We start from the raw sequence: 16098 nt of genomic DNA, 5'->3' as shown, positions 1-16098 counted from the left end.
TGTTCAAGGAAATCAAAGATGACCTAAATAAATGGAAGAATATTCCCTGTTCATGGATAGGAAGACTAATTATTATTAAGATGTCTATCGTACCAAAACTGATCTACACATTCAATGCAATCCCAATAAAAATCAACACAGCATTCTTTAATGAACTAGATAAACTAGCTATGAAATTTATTTGGAAAGGAAAGAGGTCCTGAATAGCCAATGACATATTGAAAAAAAAAAACGAAATTGGAGGAATCACACTACCTGACTTCAAAACATACTACAAAGCTACAGTAGTGAAAACAGCATGGTATTGGCATAAGGAGAGACACACAGACCAATGGAATCGAATTGAAAGTTCTGATATAGAGCCTCATATATATAGCCATATAATATTGGATAAAGCCACCAAACCCTCTCAACTGGGAGAGAATGGTTTATTCAACAAATGGTGCCTGCAGAACTGGAGAGCCATATGTAGAAGAATGAAAGAGGATTACCATCTCACACCTTATATAAAGATCAACTCAAGATGGATCAAAGACCTAAATATAAGACCCAAGACCATAAAGACCTTGGAAAGCAATGTAGGGAAACATCTACAGGACCTTGTAATAGGAAATGGCTTCAAGAACATCACACCAAAAGCACGAGCAGCAAAAGAACAAATAGATAAATGGGACTTCCTCAAAATTAAAGCCTTCTGCACATCAAAGGAGTTTGTCAAGAAAGTAAAAAGGGAGCCTACCCAATGGGAGAAAATATTTGGCAACCATATATCCAATAAGAGACTTGTAACTTGCATATATAAAGAACTCCTATATCTTGAAAATAAAAAGATAAACAACCCCTTTAAAAAATGGGAAAAAGATTTAAACAGACACTTCTCAAAAGAAGAAATACAAATGGCTAAAAAGCACATGAAAAAATGCTCCAAATCTTTAGCTATCAGGGAAAGGCAAATCAAAACTACAATGAGATACCGTCTTACTCCCATTAGATTGGCAGCTATGAAAAAAACAGAAGAATACAAATGCTGAAGAGGATGTGAAGAAATGGGAACACTCATCCACTGCTGGTGGGAATGCAGAAGGATTCAACCACTCTGGAGGACAGTTTGGTGGTTTCTCAAAAAACTAGCCATAGATTTGCCATAGACCCAGCGATACCACTGCTGGGTATATACCCAGCAGAACTGAAAACAAGGCCACAAACTGATATATGCACACCAATGTTCAAAGCAGCATTGTTCACTATCGCCAAAAGTTGGAATCGACCCAAATGCCCATCAACAGATGAGTGGATCAATAAAATGTGGTATACACATACAATGGAATACTACTCAGCTTTAAGAACAAATACACTACAAACACACGTGATAACATGGATGAATCTTGAGAACCTTATGTTGAGTGAAGCAACCCAGGCATTGAAGGACAAATACTACATGACTTCAATGATATGAAATAAGCAAGCTGCCTCAGAGAGCTAGAGACTGGAAGATAGGCTTACAGGAAATCGGGGGGTAGAGGAAGGATGTAAGCTGACATCTACATGGGTGAAATCTATGATAAGTTGGAGGTAAGTATGTGGAAAGGAAGGGACAAAATGGGGTCATAGGGTTACCATTGGGTGGGGCTTTGGGGGTGTGAGGGGTGCTAGGGATGGGCAAATGGGTAATAGTGCCCAAGAAATTGGGGGGAGGGTGGGGCAACACACGAACATAGCAGATTGTCAGGTGTTGGTTGAGAGTATAATGCTAAGAAAAACTTTTCAAAATATAATTAGGAAAGTTACCTGTTTAAGATACTCAAAGGGGATAATCTGACACAGGACAGACTCCTAGGGAATATCTGAATCCTCATTTTGCCAGAGTGGGTTATACCATTCGGTAGAGACCCATATAATGAGAGTGAAGGTAGACCCACAACCTGGGGAGGACTAATGCCATCAAATAGAGGGAACTGTATCTCTCAAGAGAAATGGTGGCTGCCAGGGCATTACGGCAGCTGAGCAAGTCAAGCCCTCAACACTGTTGCAAGTATCTCTGAACATGGCTCCTCAAGAAATGAAGATTGACTGTCACTGTGGGGCTCAAGGGGAGGGGGAAATAGATATTGAAGAGATGGAACCAAAGTAAATGTGAGGGCAAAAGAAGTGTTTCACAAGGGTACACAAGGATGGATATAAAACAAGTAATATTACACCAAAAACATAGGGGACAACAGATTAATAATGTAAACCATAATGTAAAACATAGGATAACTAAAAAATTTAGAAAACTGTATAGCCTAAAGTATAAACCACAATGTAAACACAAATGTTACCTTGTTTGAAAGCTATCATCTCAATAGCTGTACATCAGTTTCAGTAAATATGATATGAATAAGATAAAAGATTATCTCTGTGGAAGGGAAAAGGTTTTATAATGGATATGTCGGAGTACTGTATATTGTATATATGAATTACTGTGATCTAAGGCTCTTGTGAAGAGAAGCTCAACAATTAGGGAAAAAAGAAAAGAAAAAGATAGGATGTAGAATTTTTCCAAATCAATATGTATTCTATAGCTAACCTTTAAACTCATCGCTATATTCCATTTTACTATTAAGGGAACCTGACATTATATTGGGCTTCACTTTTCAGGAAGTTTTGGATGACAGAGTGGTTCAACAATGGCAGCAGAGGAATACTGGTATGGGATGTTATTGACAGGAGACATATGGTTGACAGGGAGTTATACAGAGCATGTGTCCAGGGTGCATGGAAATGTTTGGATATGCTCAAAGTGGAAACAATTAAAAACAACAGCTGGGGGGCTACTGGGTTCCTGGCTGGGGGGGAGGGGCTCTGTCATGGTCCCTAGGGGAGCAGCGGCAGACCCCCAGGTGCAACGGTAAGGACCAGGAAGGAATGAGGGTCCAAAAGTGAGCCCGATACTAATGACTATCCTTGTGAGCCTATACACCTGAAATAAGAACAAGGCCTAGAGCAGCACTGTGCCTAAGAGTTCCCTCCTGACAGCCTCCAAGTTACTCAAATGTGGCCAGTCTCGAAGCCAAACTCAGCATGTAAATGCAATGCCTTTCCCCCAGGGTGGGACATGACTCCCGGGGATGAGCCTCCCTGGCACCGAGGGATCACTACCAAGTACCAGCTGATGACGTAACTAGAAAATGACCTTGAATTAAAGGTTCAACACGGACCAACAGAATATCCCTGTCTACATATAATAACAGGAGTTAAAAATGCTGTTTGACCTAAAGTAACGGGGAAATGGAAAGGACAAATGAGTTCATATGGCTATGAGTCTCTAAAAAAGAGTCTGGAGGTTGTCAGAAGTATTGCCCTTATGCACACCTGAGCACAGTCTCAGAAACAGATAAAGTAGATACAACCCCAGGTATTGGTTCTCTTGAGGGCTAAAGAGACCCACAGGTTCTATGGTCATGGCAGATGGGGTTCACTACCATGTCAGTTGGCCCTTCTTTGGAGCTGGTGTTTCTGCGTGATGGAGCTGGACTCAGATGTGATCTCTTTTCACAAGCATTTCATGCTACTTTACTGGAATTGTAGTTGGTGCTGGGGTTTAAGATATATCTAGGGGATTTGAATCTCTGGACTGACAATATGATAGCCAACCTCTGAGCCTCAACAGACTTCAGCTCCTACACTCTGATTTATTGGACTTACCTCAGTCAGCTAACATGGAGTTGAAGAATGTCAACCACCACACCATGGAGCCTAGAGTGCCTACAACTCAAAGCAGGAGGATTGCAGCCAGTATCCATGTGGAATCTAAGCCCCCTCTTGACATAGATATGGAATGGACACAACCAAGCCGAGGTCCACAGGAAGGAGGAATACAGTAAGGATTAGAGTGGACTTAATGATATTCTATTCATGAACTATTATGGTTAATAATTGAGAAAATGTGGCATTGGTGTGGAAAAAGTGGCCATGGTGGCTGCTGGGTGTGGGGAATGGGAGAAAGAGATGAGATGTGGAGGCATTTTCGGGACTTGGAGTTGTCCTGAGTGGTGCTGCAGGGACAATTGCCAGCATTGTATGTCCTCCCATGGCCCACTGGATGGATCGTGGGAGAGTGTGGGCTATGGTGTGGACCACAGGCCATGGGATGCAGTGATGCTCAGAGATGTACTCACCAGATGCAATGGATGTGTCATGATGATGGCAGAGAGTGTTGCTGTGGGGGGAGTGGGGGGTGGGGGCGGTGGGGTTGAATGGGACCTCATATTTTTGAATGTAATATTTTAAATAAATAAATAAATAAATAAATAAATTAAAAAAAAAAAAAACCATTCCTGAGTCCTGGCCTTTCTAAAAGCAAATAATTGAACTTCTCTCAACCTCCACAACCATATATATCAAAATTAATCCCTAGAATCCCTTGATTGGTCATAGATATCTTCAGAACTCTTCCATTATTTCCCTCATAGGGTTTCCTTCAATAATAAAGTGTAAAACTGGGGCTTTAATAAATAAAAAATACCCAAATCAGTGTCTACCATTCTGTCACTAAAGTTACTGATCCTCTTCTTATGCCAGTCTCTAACATCAAAGTTAAGACACAAAGACCCACGGCAGCAGACTTGGCCCAGTGGTTAGGGCGTCCGTTTATTACATGGGAGGTCCGCGGTTCAAACCCCGGGCCTCCTTGACCCGTGTGGAGCTGGCCCACGCGCAGTGCTGATGCGCGCAAGGAGTTCCCTGCCATGCAGGAGTGTCCCCACGTAGGGGAGCCCCACGCGCAAGGGGTGTGCCCCGTAAGGAGAGCTGCCCAGTGCAAAAGAAAGTGCAGCCTGCCCAGGAATGGTGTCACATACACAGTGAGCTGACACAACAAGATGACAGAACAAAAAGAAACACAGATTCCCATGCCGCTGACAACAACAGAAGACGCAGCAAATAGACACAGAGAACAGACAACTGGGGTGGGGGAAGAAGGGGAGAAAAATTAATAAATAAATCTTAAAAAAAAAAAGATACAAAGATCCAATAACTAAAATTTTGGAGTTTATTATCTGGGGGAGGAGGCTATCAAGAAGAATGAATTAGGGCGGCAGACTTGACCCAGTGGTTAGGGCATCCGTCTACCACATGGGAGGTCCGCGGTTCAAACCCCGGGCCTCCTTGACCCGTGTGGAGCTGGCCCATGTGCAGTGCTGATGCGCACAAGGAGTGCCGGGCCATGCAGGAGTGTCCCCCGTGTAGGGGAGCCCCACACGCAAGGAGAGTCACCCAGTGTGAAAGAAAGTGCAGCCTGCCCTGGAATGGTACTGCACACACAGAGAGCTGATACAACAAGATGACGCAACAAAAAGAAACACAGATTCCTGTGCCGCTGACAACAACAGAAGCGGACAAAGACGACGACGCAGGAAATAAACACAGAGAACAGACAACTGGGGTGGGGATGGGGGAAGGGGAGAGAAATAAATACATAAATAAATCTTAAAAAAAAAAAAAAGGAAGAATGCATTATTAGTGGTAAGACTTCACAGACGTTTTGGTAAACTTTTAGAGAGGCATGTGGACTGGAATATTAAAGGAAGGCTTCCCAATTGTTGATAGTCTAGTATCTGAAAGAACACCATGCTGAATATTGTTTCAACGATTTCCAGCAATAAGGGATTTCACTGGTAAGTCACTAAGGCAATCTTAGAGGTAGGAATTGCCTCATATATCCTAAGGCAATGGAATTGAACAACATTATAAAACACTTAGACCTAAGAAACATATACGGGACAGTCCACACAACAGAAGAATATACATTCTTCTCAAGGGCGCATGGGATATTCTCCAGGGTAAACCATATGTCTGGTCACAAAAAAGTCTACACATTTAAAAAAAAATAAAATATCTTCCTTTATCACAATGGAATGAAAGTAAAAATCAATTCCAGAAGGAAATCTGGAAAACTCACAACTTTGTGGAAATTAAACACACATTTTAAGCAAACAGTGGGTCAAGAAAAAATAAATCACAAGGAAATTAGAAAATACTTCGGGGAAACGGACTTTGGCCCAGTCGGGAAACTGACTTTGGCCCAGTGGTTAGGGCGTCCGTCTACCATATGGGAGGTCCGCGGTTCAAGCCCCGGGCCTCCTTGACCCGTGTGGAGCTGGCCCACGCGCAGTGCTGATGCGCGCAAGGAGTGCCCTGCCACGCAAGGGTGTCCCCCGCGTGGGGGAGCCCCACGCGCAAGGAGTGCGCCCGTGAGGAAAGCCGCCCAGCGTGAAAAGAAAGAGCAGCCTGCCCGGGAATGGCACCGCCCACACTTCCCGTGCCGCTGACGACAACAGAAGCGGACAAAGAAACAAGACGCAGCAAATAGACACCAAGAACAGACAACCAGGGGAGGGGTGAAATTAAATAAATAAATCTTTAAAAAAAAAAAAAAAAAGAAAATACTTCGGATGAATATAAACCATAACTCAATACACCAAAACTTGGAATAAATTGTAAGAAGTGCACAGAGAAAAATTTATCAGTGTAAACACTTAATTTGCTAAAGATGGAAAATCTTAAATCAGTAACAAAAAACCTAACTCCACATTTTAAGGAACTATAAAAAGAGCAAAGTAGAGTTAAAATCTGAGAAGGAAATAAACCATTAGGATTAAAGTGGACATAAATGGAATAGAGAAGAGAGAAAGCAATAGAGAAAATCACTAATGAAACAAAAATATGGTTCTTTGAAAAGATATAAAAAATACTCAAAACCATTAGTTCAGCTGAAAAAGATATAAATACAGAAAGCAAGAATAATTAAAGTCAGAAATGAAGTGGTGAACATTACTGACTTTAAAAAGTAAAAGATTATAATACATTATGAACAACTGAATACCAAAAACTAGATAACTAAGATGAAAAGGTACCATATTCCTAAAAACACACAAAATACAAAATTGACTAAAGAAGAAACAGAATATCTTAACAGAAAATATGTAAAATACGTGAGCAGAAATAAAATCCTCCACAAACAGAATTCAGGAAAAGAGAGCTGGCTCCTCAGTTGAAATCTATGCAACATTTCAAGAATATTTATTACCAATCATTCTCAAACTCTACCAAAACTAGAAGAGAAGGGAATAAATACTTCCTAATTCTAATTCAACTATTATTGTTTTTCTTCATAACATACATTTTTATGTGCCAAGATTATATAGAAGAGTTTTCCCCCTTAATTTTCAGTTCATACATTATTTTTCCATGTTTCTCATAATTTTCTCATTTTATTTCCTTTTTAATGGGGTATGTTGGTTATCCCTTTCAAATTTTTGAGTTTTTCCTGCATCCTACAGTATCAGATATTTGTATGGTGGGCCCATGTATCTTTAAAGGCAGAAGGTTTTCAGGAAGCAGTACTTTAATGATATATACTTCACTGAATAATTGTGGAAATTATTCAAGTTTCTCTTGACTATTTTATTGTCAAAACAAGAATATGAGATGATAGATAAGTTACACAGGCCTGAGATGGAGTCCCTCACGTTAAGCCCATGGCAGCAAACGAAAGTTTAACTAAGTTCCAGTCACTGTAAATGCTCTTATCCCAGAACCTAAATCCTGAGAACAACCAATCATAACTCAATAGATCTTTTTCCTTCAGGAGCTTAGTTCCTCTAAATCAGGGCTAAGTCAAGTAAGGAAAACTATCCTGTGTCAATCACTAAGATTATTTTCTTAAAGACTACCTTATTCTGCCTAGAGAAGCCTGCTCGCTCTCACTCTTCTGAGCTCCCTTCCACGCTATGGATTGCATGCTGTCCAATTCATGAATTGCTTAAAAAAGATGTGAGATCCAGAAAATTAATTTTTCAGATTTTTTCAGTTTTTCGGCACTTTAATCTATAAAGACAGGATCCAAGGTGACTGCTGATGGCCAGACACAAGAAGAAAAAAAGACAAAAGTGCTTGCTGACATTTTGTGTTTTACTTTTTTTCTCCCCCTCCATCTCCAAGGTTCATGGATGAGTCCCTCTCACATCTGAGCAACATTATTTTTGTTTTAGAGTTCTCTGATCTCACTAGGTCTCAGGCCAAAGGTTAGTGGGCTACTCTTATTGATGAGAAAGTTCAAATTTTAAGCCGGATCCCTAGCCTTTCATTTCTTCTATTGTTGTAGAATTTGAGAGAAGTTCAATTATTTGAGTATAGAGAGGCCAGGACTCAGGAATGATTTTGAGAAGGAAAAATGGTTTATTGACGGCCGGCCGGACTCGGGAGCTTTCTGTTTGAATCCCGAGCCCTGAACAAGATTTTCAAACGTCTTTTATACAGAGAGGAAAGGCCAAATGGTCCCTTTGTTTCAGTTCTCAATAGGCTTCAATTAGCATATATATCTTCCACATCTTAGGTAAGTTTTTAGCATGGACTCCAGATATTCTAGATAAGCTTTTAGCATATTTGCTTTTTGCATTTCCCCTAAATACTTAAAAGTTTATAGCCCTTGCATTGTTAAACTGTTTCCTGGGACTGGAGCCTGTTGCCATAGTCCCTAAGGGCAGGACTGCAGCCTCTTACCATTCCACACCCACAAGTCAAACAGCTTAAGTTATCTCTGAAGAGACAAAGAGCCTTCCACCCATAGCCCACATCACTATTGCCGATGTCTTTGCCATTGTACAAGGTAAGAAATGAAATGATGAATATAGGATCCTCACCTTTATCCCAAATTTTGATTCCCAACACTCTGGAACTCTGTCATATTATATGTTTAAAAGTCATGGGGCTGGAAGCTGTATCAATCTATCAAAATGGTAAAATCTCACCAAAGACTACCTAGAATTAACATATCCAGTTTGGGAAATGGCCAATTACACAAAATTACCTATCACTCTAGAAAAGGAACTTCCAAACTAACCAACTGAATTGATTGCCTATTTTAATTAGCACTCAGAATTCACTACAATATTGCAAAACTACAAAATAGTTTCATTAAAGGACTCTGTGAAACACAAATAAGAAATTTTAAGTTCATGGGAATTCTGTTTTATCTCTATATTTTTGTGCCTGACCTATAGATAAATTATATTTTTTTGACACTATAAGCTCTCTATATGTGTCTGTATGTTTGATGTATGACATTTTCCTACCTCTGAGTGGTGGTACCAAAATAAATTATGAAATTCCTTTAAAGAAAGGTGGATCAAAGATAAATAAATACTAATATAAATTAATAAACCTATATAAGCACTTATATAAATTAAGGAAAACAGACCATTAATATTTCTGGTAAAAATATTACTTATTATCATTACTAAGTACAATATAACCATACAATTTTATACTAGTTTGGTGTGTTCTTCCTAAATTTATGCAGTTTTCTAATGAAATAATAGAACATTATATCTACTAGATTCTAAAGATGATTAAAAAATATAAATTCTGTTTTGAAGGATTTAGGTTGAAGACAGTTTACAAGATTTTCTTGATTACTTAAGTATGTAAGATATGCAGGATTTTTTTTGTTAAGGGAATAGAAATAGTTGTATCCTAAAGAAAACTGACAGGTTGTTACAGAATAAGAAACAGGAATATATAGGACAATCCTGAACGATGAAAGAAGTCTTAGGTTTCCAGAAAAGGGATTTTTATCTGTCAAGGTCAAGATGTTTAAGATGTGATAGGTTAATAAGATTTTTAAGTGTTTTCTTATCAGACAATATCTTCATGCAAACTAGTATTTGGTTTTGTTTCTCTTGCAATGACAAAGTGTACTTTGATTATTGGTCTGCTCTTAATAAGAATTAATAAATTGTTTTCCTAAAATATCTGAGTAACCTTCTTAGAGGGAAGATTCTACATCTTACCAGAAAAATCTCCTGTGCTTTCTGTTGATCTTATTATCCTTGAATTCTTTCATTAGACTACAAGACCTCTCACTTTTGAAATAAAGTTTTTACCATCATGCTACCTCCTCTTTAATTATAAAATCTTTTGTTGTTGCTTTCATTGGGTAAAGAACTAAATATTGTTTCAGTTTCCTGTGATCCTGCACAACCTTGCACTGCCTCCTTTCAAAAATTGAACCACAAATGATATCTTCTTGATGCCAAAATCTCATTGTGATTTTTCCAGAATTCCTTTCACCTTGTAAAAAGAGAGGTACTAAAACTAGTTTCTTTTATATGCTGTGTTATTGATGTGGGCTATGAGTGGGAGGCTCTTTGTCTCTTTGGAGATAACCTTAACCTAAGCTGTCTGTCCTGACTTGTGGGTGTGGGATGGTGAGAGGCTGCAGCCCTGCCCTTGGGGACCATGGCAACAACTCCAGTCCCAGGAAACAGTTTATCAATGCAAACCAAATGTGCTAAAAGCTTATCTAGAATGTATGAAGTCCATGCTAAAAGCTTACCTGGGATGTAGAAGATATATGCTAATTCAAGCCTATTGAGCACTGAAACAAAGAACAATCTGACCCTTCCTCTCTGTATAAAAGGAATTGAAAAATCTTGTTCAGGGCTCGGGTTTGAAACAGAAAGCTCCCAAGTCTGGCCGGCCATCAATAAACCACTTTTCCTTCTCAAAATCATTCCCGAGTCCTGGCCTTTCCATACGCAAATAATTGAACCTCTATCAAATTCTACATTATAAATTACATGGGAAGTGTTACCAAATTAAAAAGGAATTTGTAACATTTTGTTGGTTAAATTGAAAGATAAAATTTTATTAGGGTAAACACTTCAGAAATAATAAAAAGTTCTTAGAGAGTTGTCAATAGCCTCACTGCCCATAAGTTGCCCAAGTAATAATACATCTGATATTCTACAACAATAGTATTATCGGTCATGAGTTCAGTAATAAGAATGCTTCATGCACTCTCACCTGATTGCTCAGTTTTGTAAAACAGCAATCAGTTAACTATGGTCATTTTAAGCTTTCTGTCATGTACAAATAGATTTTATACCGATGCTTCATGAAAACACTTGCCATCAGCTACAGGCCAGAGTGCTTCATCTTCAACAAAAAAACTGTCTCAGAGACCTGTGGAAAGAACTATGGCAAGTCTCTGAGGCACTAGCTTTGAATGCCATTCCTTAAACAACTTTGAGAGAACACAACTGTACTGAGTCAAGACCTCCAGAATTCTAATGAAGAAACTGACAGGTTCATGATACTGAAAACAGAATAGCTAATGAAACAAGAACCAATTACCTAGGGCAAAATGAACTGATAAAGAATGATTATAGTTTTCTTTGGATTATTGCTAATATTTTCTTGTTCTATTTCCTAGATAAAAGGGATCCTTTACTGAATTTAGTGATCTATAATTCATAAAACATTCGATTTATTTCCTTGCCTGACCCCTCCAGAAATTGAAAACTCTTACTGAATATGCTTATATTTACAGTACTATAATTATTTACACGTGATCAATCAGGATCTGTCCTCCTTGAGGAAATAATTGGAGTCGAATGTTAAATCAGAACACAGAGGAAATTCCAAATCTATTGTTTTAGAGACCTCACCTTGCTGCAGTTACCTGTGCTCACCCAAATTGTATTAAAGTGATAGAAGCTACCAAATTAAAGTCTCAGCCAACTTAACTCTGTGCAGTCCTAATTTTTTTACCCAGAAAACTGATTTCTTATGAGAGCCTGCTATTTCCCCTAAAATGCTGCAATGCTCTTAACCCCATTATTCTGCAACCTTTATCCAAAGAGAGGATACCTCATGACTGTAAACTGTTAACTTCAAAATTAATGACTCCATACATGCTCTTATGATCAACCTACATATAATTCAATTTCTAAATGTTTCTTATGCTAGAAATTTCAATGTTACATTCTAAAAAGGCTATATGGTTACCACATACTGATTGAATTAGGTAGCCTTCTACAATTTTCTTCAGCCAAAAAGGCTGAACTCTGTGCTCTTATACAAGCCTGCTTTCTAGCTGCAGGAAATTCTGCTAACATCTGTATTATAGGTATGCTTTTACTTCAATTCATGATTTCAGCATGTTATGGAACCAAAGAGGGTTCCTCACTTTTTCTGGTATGCTTGTTGAAAATCTTGGACAGGGAGTAGGTGTAGCTCAGTGGCCGAGTGCCTGCATTCCATATATTAGGATCTGGGTTCGATCCCCAAGACCACCTATACAATTGTGGACAAGTTAATTATGTCCTTTCTGCCATGTTACTCCCATCTCTGGTTGTCATGATTAAGATAAAGGTCCACACAAAAAGGTGTATTTTTTAAAATGCTCTCGCATATTTTCATGTCATAATAACCACAATTAAAACAGTTGTAATTATAAACTTAAGTTAAATTTGTCTAAATACTCTTAAGAGTCAGCCCTCGACACAAGGGTTTGAAAAGAAAAAAGAAAAACAAATAAATAAATACACTGAAGAATCTGGCCTACCCTGACCCAGAATTTGAAATTTTGCCCTCATGTTTATTCACAGCATTCCCTTTGGAAACACTCTCTTCCCATATGAAATTGTTACTAGCAGACCTGTCCCTGTGAATAACATTGAGAACTTATCACTTACTGTCACAACATAATATGACCCAATTGTAAATCCTTAGTGCATATGCCAAACATTATCTTCAAAAGGTAAAGGACACTTTTCCTTTACCACATGACAGGCACCCCATTAATCACAACCTGGCAGCAGGATAATGGGTCTACTGGAAATGACAGAGGTAAAGACAGCCCTAGAGCCTCATTAAAATGAACCCTGCCAAGTATTCTAAACTTCTGACACTGCAACTTAATTACAGGGATTGATCCATGGGTCTGTATCACTCAACTAAAAAAGATCCATCACACTCCTGGACTTAACCATAACACTGGAGAGTTAAAAATCAAACTAGCCAAGAAGTGAAGTAGACCATGTCACACAGTAGGATGTTTATTTCCAAGATGATGAATCAAGTCATCACATAAAGAAGTCCTCACATACAATTTAATTTAATAATACTTAAAATGAATAAAATCTTTATATTTCCCTGTCCTTATATATACTCTGTCCTTGCACTGGCCTGGAAAAACAATGCCATGGTCTGTTTCTCCCAGGATGTTTCAAAGAGAGGTAACCTCATACACTGTTGGATTTGGCACCATAGTTCCTGATCTACGCACACTGCAGCAGATCTCATTGTTCTGTCGATAACAAATTTCTTTCTTGTTCCAAATGCTTCAGTTTCTTTAGCTCAAACTGCACCATTTGTTTCATATCAAATATGAATAATAAAGCCAAGGTCCTCTTTACTCTGTTTTAAGCTTTCTTGGACCTGTAACATTGTAACCAAGAATTAGAATTAACAAGCAGTGGGTGTAGCTCAGTGGCTGAGTACCTGCTCACAAGTACAAGGTCCAGGGTCAATTTCTGGTATCTTCTAAATAAAACATAAGAAAAGTTTATGAATACTGAATTGTTATTGATGTGGGCTATGAGTGGAAGGCTCTTTGTCTCTTCAGAGATAACCTAAGCTGTTTGATTTGTGGGTGTGGAAAGGTAAGAGGCTGCAGTCCTGCCCTTAGTGACAATGGCAACGACTCCAGTCCCAGGAAACAGTTTAACTATGCAAGGTCTATAAATTTTAAGTATTTAGGGGAAATGCAAACCAAATATGCAAAAAGCTTATCTAGAATGTCTGGAGTCCCTGCTAAAAGCTTACCTAAGATGTGGAAGATATATATGCTAATTCAAGCCTATTGAGAACTGAAACAAAGGGACCATTTGGCCTTTCCTCTCTGTATAAAAGAAATTTGAAAATCTTGTTCAGGGCTGTATAAAAGAAATTTGAAAATCTTGTTCAGGGCCCGGGATTGAAACAGAAAGCTCCCGGCCAAGTCCGGCCGGCCATCAGTAAACCATTTTTCCTTCTCAAAATCATTCCTGAGTCCTGGCCTCTCTATACGCAAATAATTGAACCTCTTTCAAATTCTACAACTTTTTATTGATGATATTTTCTCTTATTTTTTCAGTGTATTATAGAAAAGTCAAAAGCTAATACCTGAGTTTAATGAAACTGCCTAGATCAACCTCACCCTTCTTTACAGTTATTTCAAACTAGGCTCAGCCTTGTGTGTACTTACTGTTCTGATGGTTGCTCTACTCTGATCTTACCTTTGTTTACGGTATTTCAATGTGAGGCCTACACTTGCGTATATGTACTATTGTGATGGTAACCACTCCAGCCTTCCCTGCTTGAATCCATAAAAACCCTAATCTCCTCAAAGTCAGGGAGGCAGATTTTTGGGTCTTTGGGCCCAGACCTCATTGCTACACTAGCAAACAAACTTTCTCTCTTGAAATCACAGTCTCTCAGGAATTGGTCTTTAAAGTTCATTGGGAGAAAAGTACCTGCTTTTGCTCAGTTTCAACCACAATGGAGTCATAACTAGTCTAAAGAATTAAACAGTTATCAGTTATCATAGAAGAACTTGGAAACTTTTCTATACTAGTCCATATGCCTCCATGAACTACAAGTTACCTTAAAAACACATGTCCACTTTCATGTTTAAGACACTGGATCTGCAAGATAGTCACAACAAAATACATCTTGGTCAGCTCTTCATTTGTATTCTCAATACAACAAACACTAGGATACAAGGACAAATGATAGTATGCCTAGCAATAAATCTGTACACATCACCTTATCTGAAGTTACATTATTCTCCATGCAATATTTTCATTGTGGAAATTATATAAAATAGTTTCCTGGCGAATAAATTGCCTTAATAGCTGGTATCGGTCGGGGCAATGTGCACTTCATCCATTTGCAGCCCATTAGGAGCTTATAATCAGTCTAAACCTTCTCACTGGACTACTCCCATTACATTTTTTTCCTATCTCATGTATGAGCTCCTTTCCTCAGAACCTGAAACATAACAATCTGCTTCAACTTGCCAGTTTCCCTCCTCTCTTTCTTTCGCAGGAATCTTGATCTGATCTGTTTCTATTTGTACAGAATATATTCCCCAACTTCTATGGTGTGTTTAAATTCTCTTCTTCACTCAGTGCCCCATTTTCCTTACGTTTTTCATTTCTGGGACCCTGCAATCTTAACAGCAGTTAAGTTTAATCATCCCCACTTTTCTTTTTTTTTTCTTTCTGTGAGGCTTTCTGCTCAAGTTTCTTCTCTGCTAGGTTATCCTGCCTCTGGAGTCTTATGGGGTCATTCCAGAAAGTTGAGTCCATCCACTAAAGTCCTTTCTGCATTTAGGGAGTCCCGCTGCCAGTAACTGGATTAAGCGAGTGCACCTCTCAGCCACTGCCATTCTGCAGCAGTTTTACTCCCCACCCCCATTCAGGAGCCCTTCTGTTTTCCTCATTCCTCAGCAGATATTTTTCCACACTGGATCTCCGTGCAACTGCATCTCTGTGCCTGGAAATGCGTGTGGTACTAACTCACTCATGCGAGTTAGTCTAAAATGCATTTCTGTGGTGAGTCGGGCCGAGGCTGCCTGCTGCCTCAGGAGAACTCCCAAGCTCTGCACAAGACCTACTGAGAGGGAAGGGAAGAGGACTGGCAGGTCCTGGAGAGAAGTTTCCTACCTGCGATTTCTCTTTCTTCAGTTCAGCATTTGTTAGTCCTTCTCTAGTCTCTGCCATCGTCCATAGTTCTGGAATCTCCCCTTACATTTTTCACAGTGGGAGCCAAGCCCGGGCTCCCCCCCACTTAATTGAAACAAAGCCAGTAACAGGTGGCTGCCTGCCTCAGGTACTCAGAAGTTAACGATTAACCACTGGGTAACCACCCTCCCACGAAGGAAAAGAACATACAGATGGTATCATAAACTAAAATCTTCTCCTTCCTTCCTACCATAACACCAGTAGACCCCATCTGTGTGCTTCATGTGACCCTAGCTGAGACCCTTCATATTTCCCCTCATTCTTTCCTACCTCTTTTGCAAAGCGCGACCTCCATTCTTCAGACCGCCTTCTCCCGACACTCTCTCCTGTTAGTAAGTCCAAATAAAGCTCATTTTTCTGATTCACTGCATGGTGCAGTTCTTTGGTCTCCTGGCAGACGGTATCCTTCAGCAGTTGGGTTGGAAAATTCACTGAATAGCAGAGATTTTGTTTTTTTCCCCCCCAGGGATTTCTTCTGTCGCTCTGT

The 16098-nt window shown here is 39.3% G+C and overlaps 1 protein-coding gene across 6 annotated transcripts in view; it reads right to left on the bottom strand.

The window, feature by feature from the left end:
* LOC101413553 (zinc finger protein 596-like) overlaps window positions 1-16098 on the bottom strand; it is a 148350-nt gene extending 132252 nt beyond the window's left edge. For 4 of the 6 annotated variants that reach the window (XM_071208419.1, XM_071208417.1, XM_071208418.1 and 1 more), the window contains exon 1: window positions 15882-16098. The gene's annotated coding sequence lies outside the window, so the exon portion shown is untranslated. The other 2 variants (XR_011645919.1, XR_011645920.1) reach the window with 1 other exon arrangement.

This window comes from Dasypus novemcinctus, chromosome 16 (genome assembly GCF_030445035.2).
Source record: "Dasypus novemcinctus isolate mDasNov1 chromosome 16, mDasNov1.1.hap2, whole genome shotgun sequence".
In the NCBI taxonomy this organism is placed as follows: Eukaryota; Metazoa; Chordata; class Mammalia; order Cingulata; family Dasypodidae; genus Dasypus; species Dasypus novemcinctus.
Note: the sequence above shows the minus strand (reverse complement) of the source record. Positions and strands in the feature narration are given on the sequence as shown.